Source organism: Engraulis encrasicolus, chromosome 7 (assembly GCF_034702125.1).
Source record: "Engraulis encrasicolus isolate BLACKSEA-1 chromosome 7, IST_EnEncr_1.0, whole genome shotgun sequence".
Lineage (NCBI taxonomy): Eukaryota > Metazoa > Chordata > Actinopteri > Clupeiformes > Engraulidae > Engraulis > Engraulis encrasicolus.
The window spans coordinates 38,490,897-38,496,381 of NC_085863.1; positions in this window are offsets into that span (position 1 = coordinate 38,490,897).

The window sequence follows — 5,485 nt, forward strand, 5'->3', positions numbered from 1 at the left end:
CAAGGTGCGTCATGTTATAACCATCCACAGGGATGGACAATAAATACATGTCTAAAGTCTGTTCATCAAAATTAGGAAAATAAGTAAACATTTTTTGCATTGATTTCGTTTTTCCCAAAAAACAGAATTTCATCCTTTCAAGGCCCATTCCAGGCTTCTTTGTATATTGAAAACAATATAATCAAACTGTTCTTGTGAATCATTAAGCATCAGAAACAGAAACAAACACTACAGAGAGGTCAGTAATAGAGGTAATATTACCTGTTGGAGAGATTAGAGAAGTAACAAACATAAGTCTGACATATCACTTCCTATCGCACTTATACTCAAACCCTGCATCTATTTATGATTCTTCAAAAATCATCACTTGATGGTGTATGATTCATATAGACCTAACATTTGTCTGTAACATAGTTGAAAAAATAAACAAACAAAGGTTCATTTTCATTCAAATATTTTAAAAGTAATTTAAGTTTAAGCTTGGCAATTAGTTTGCTCGGAAACTAGCATCTAGGTTATTTATTGACAAAAAACCCTGTATATTTTGACATTTGTTTTCACATGAAATGTACACCTAATTATAGAGTGACTCATATTTTTATATTTCCCTTATTTTTATAGTAGATAGTAGACAGAGGATTTTTTAATCTATTTGAAGTATTGACGTAGAGTATATTGTTTAGCTTACCTTTACTTTTGTGGGCGTCTGTGGGTTGTTTCCAAGCAAATTGTCACTGTATTTTCATAGTGACAATAAAGTACTACTACTTATAAATGGAAAAGGACTATATCTACAGTGGTTTAGAAAAATGTCTTTTGAAAATATTTTCCCTCAAAATCGAACAGTTCATTAATATGTGACTTTAAAGATGTAATAAATATTGATTATGTAATACTTGTGCAAATTCTGTTTGTGTTTAATTTGCAAAGTGTACATTGCTGTTTTGATCTATTTTTGAAAGATCTTGCCTATATCTGATTACACACTCACTCTTGTTCATCTATTGGTTACTGAAAACGGTGGACTGAGAGAGAAATTAATTCATAGATATGCAGCATCAGTTGTGTGTTCCTCTGGGTCGGGGCATGTTTCAGCCCTTAACACTAACTAAAGACTTGTGACATGTGAGTGAGTAAATCAAAGTAATTTTTATTTTATTTTATTTTTTTATCAAGACTGCACTGACGATGATTTTAATTTATTTGGACACATACTGTATCAATAACAAGGTATATGCCACAAGTGTTCAGTGTTCGCAAGTATCACCTTGTCCTCGCAGTCGCTCTGTTGCTCCTCTGTTGCTCCTCTGTTGTCCTGTCCTTCTCCCTTTGTTGTCATTATGTCTCATCCAGTGACTAGTTCCACCTAATTTATTTGAGTCTGTTGCCCCCTTCTGGGGATCTTTGGTACATCTCTCTCTCTCTCTCTCTCTCAGTAGGAGTACTAGGCCTAGCCTACATGTTTGTGTGGTCAGGTCACATGCACCACAATTTTGGGTTTAGCTGCAGGCTATGAATATGTGAAAATGTGTCATGCATGATTCTCACACTCGTGTTCTCAACCACAGCAGCCCTCAATGTCTGTCTGAGTCTGTACTGCTCTTCTTTATGTGCACTAGAGGCTAAATGCTCTTTACACCCCTCCTTGAATAACCGGATAGTGCCTGCTTGCTTATTTATGAATAGCTATGTAATGGGTATGTGTACTTCATTCAGGGTGTGTATCTTTTCACTATTTTCCCCACCACATCTCTGTTCAATTCTTTCATTTAAATCAGGGGTGGGGAACCTTTCTCATTCGAAGGACCACTTGAAATTCCTTCAAGGGCAGTGAAAGTCCTCTTAGGGCCGTACTATGAACAAAAAACAGGATTTCCCCCTGCACTTTAGGCCTATTTTGAAGCCAGCCACCTTTAAAACAGACCCCACCTTCTCTAGGTCCCCTGAATATAACTGAATTGTATTGCAAATGTCATTTGTCATTGTGTCCTTTGCAAAATATGGCATATTTCATGTGAAGTTGCATAACATTAAAATTATATCGAGGGCTGGATCAAACGGCCCTCGAGACATAGGTTCCCCACCCCTGCTTTATTTGTTACAGATGTACTACAACTCTAGCCTAACACATTTCTCAAAAATGGCAAAGCCCTATATACCTTTATATTTTGAATTGTTTTGTTGTATTATTTTGATGTTATGTGTCCAGGGGGTTACAAAAATAAGTGTTTGACTTTTTAGGCAGATAATTTATAACTGCTAACACAGACAAACTACTTTGTGTGTGTTGACCAAAGTATAGGCCTATGCATACAATACTACTATACTATACTATACTATACTATACTATACTATACTGTACTATACTATACTGTACTATATATGGAAATGTAAAATGTCAATATATTGTAAATGTATTGTATTATTTTGACCACAGGTTGGAGCTCTTCTACATCCTCTACGCATGCACTTTTACCAGTACAAGGTAGGTGGCACTATTGCACTCTTTTATTGATTTGGCAGCACCACATTGCACTGAAATGCACTTTACTTATCAAAGACTGTATTTAGTTTTATTTCCCTGTTTTACTTGGCACCAACAGAACAAGATCATAGTTTCAGTTTCATTTCAGTTTATAGTTTTTTATTATCATTTGTTTTAGCCTACACATTATAACAGCATGTCTTATTTTGTTATCATATTGGTGCAGCCCTTATATTGATGACATTGGCTATAGGTCTACATACAGTGTGAATAAAAGGCCCTGTCGTGGCTTTTGAAGGATATGATCCTTTGGGACTTCAGTCTTTGTATTCTAAAACTGAATTTAGCGGCATTCCGAACAAACAAACGGAAACATACAGTTGACTGTTGGTTCACAAGTAACAATATGCCTAGCTGAAAAGTAGCCCCCCCCCACACACACACACCAATTCTCATTTATTTTGTGACAAACTTGACAAACATCTATTGATTCATTGATCTAACAGAAGCCATATGGCTGTGCCTGGTTTCAGTTAGCACAGAAGGCTTCAGCCTCGGCGACTCACAATCTGTGGGCAGGGTTTTTCCCCCTTCTTTTTTAAGTGGACCAACGTTTCAGGAGAAAATATGGCCCATTTGCCCTTCAAGATAGGGTCATCAGTTACGCAAGTCTCTGATGGTACCATGACCCAGTTTCTAGAAATGATCCGTACAATACGTGTCACGCCAATAACTTGCTTGAAATTGCACTGGACGTGTGGACAGTTTTCTCTCTGTAATATGGCTGGCCCTAAGTCCATACATAAGTGCTGTGGACATTTGGGCTTTATATTCTTTGGGGCTTTCTTTTTCATTATCGTACGATGAGGTTTCTGTGTGTGTGTGTGTGTGTGTGTGTGTGTGTGTGTGTGTGTGTGTGTGTGTGTGTGTGTGTGTGTGTGTGTGTGTGTGTGTGTGTGTGTGTGTGTGTGTGTGTGTGTGTGTGCTTGCTGCTTGTGTGTGAATTTGTGTGTGTGCTACTGTGCTTGTGTGATTGTGTGTCAATGTAATACTACCGGTATATCGTCTGTCCCTAACAGCCCTCTGATAGGAAAATTAAAAGGCTTTTTGATAGGAGTGAAAAAAGACAAGAGACAAAAATATTGCCTGGCTGCAGCAGAGCAGAGGAGACAAATTGAAAGCACTGTAATCCGGCGTGATAATGCTTTAATTTGCAGTGGTCACAGGCTCACAAAAGCCTCAGTGTAATTCTGTGCACTGTGCCACGCCGACGCCACACGACTGTACAGCACAGGAGCCAGGACAGGGACAGTGTCTGCCATGTGTCTGGAGTGACATCGCTGGTGTCATCAGGACTTGTTATTGGCACCTGCCAACTGGCCAACATGCGGGTAAAACGTGGCTGTGTGGTGGTGGGTAATAATTTCAGGGTCATCAACTAACTTATTCTTAGGTATGCCATATACAGATTTGAAGTGGAAGTAGAAGTACTCTTACATATGTAATTAACACTAGTGATATGATATTACATGGTGTCAATTTTGTAATATCATACTACTAGTGTTGTAATTACATCTATAAGAGTACTTCTGCTTCGACTTTATACAACTCCGGCCATATCAAATTACACCATGTTCTGGTGCTTGTCTCCAAGTTAAAGACAAACCTTGGTGTCTCACTCACTTCCTGTGGCTAGTAGAACAGTGGCTAGTGGAGATGCCAGGTTTGACGAGGAGCCCACAAGAGGATGAGAGTTTGCTAAATAATATTTTCAGAGCATATCGATTGTAGACCATTCTCTCACACCAACTGTAACAACAATTATGATGAAGTAGCAGTTTTTATTGTGGTAGTGGTGGTGGTGGTGGGGAAGGGGTCAAGGTTAGGGAGCGCTGGAGGGCAGCAGGTCTTGAAGTGGTGGTGGGGTGTCGGTTGTAGGGGTGATGTTGGAGGCTTAGGGGTCAAGTTTGGGGAGAGCTGAAGAAGGTGGGTTGAGGAGGGGGGGTATTATTCAGCACCCGTGGCTTGCTTGTTTGAGGCCTTAGAGAGGGAGGGGGAGTGAGGATGGGGGATACGGGGAGGAGGTTTCTAGGGGTAGATGACCCCAAGGGGGGCCCAAGCTTTCACAAATTTCCACTCCGGTGAACAAGCTTACCCTCATTAGCACTGCTTGTTTGTTGTGTGTTGTGTGTTGCGTGGTGGGCTGCTGACGGGGGCAGAATTGAGGAGTGTTTTATTTTAAGGGGTGGTGATGGGTGAAGGAGCTGCTGAGGTACACACAAGTCCACACACACACACAACCCCCCCCCCCCCCACTAGACCCCCACCCCATTGGTGGCCATGCTTAGCACCCCGCCCCAGTGCAGAGCCTTTTAACTCCTTCATACGTCACTGTTTTCTCCCTTTAATGTCCACCATCACCTCATTTACTACTACTACTACTACTACTACTACTACTACTACTACTACTACTAATAATAATAATAATAATAATAATAATAATAATAATAATAATAATAATAATAATAATTATAATAATGATGATGATGATGATGAGAAAAGTGTGTTTTAGTTTTACTTTCCAGGTTTTGCAAGGTTGCTTTACCAGGGCTAAAGGGGCAACAAATGAGGAGGTGGTGGGTGTGGGAGTGTCCACGCTTCCACCCCATCCAAATGTGCATGCTTTACCCCCCTCTAGCGTTACGCTTTGCCCCCTCTTAAGATCCACCCTCTCACCATACCTACCAGTGTCCACGCTTTCCCCCCTCTATAGTATCCACCCTTATCCCTCCTCGTGTCCACCCTCTACCCTCCTAGTTTACACCCTTAGCCCTCGTCCAACCTTACCCCTCCTAAGGTCCACCCTCAAACCCCTTCGAAGACCCACCCTTACCCCTCTGACCTGCCCCGCCCAGCCCCCTGACCCCACCCATGAACTCTCAGCACGCACACCCAAGTACACCCAAGCACACCCACCAAAGACATTACATAGACATGTGC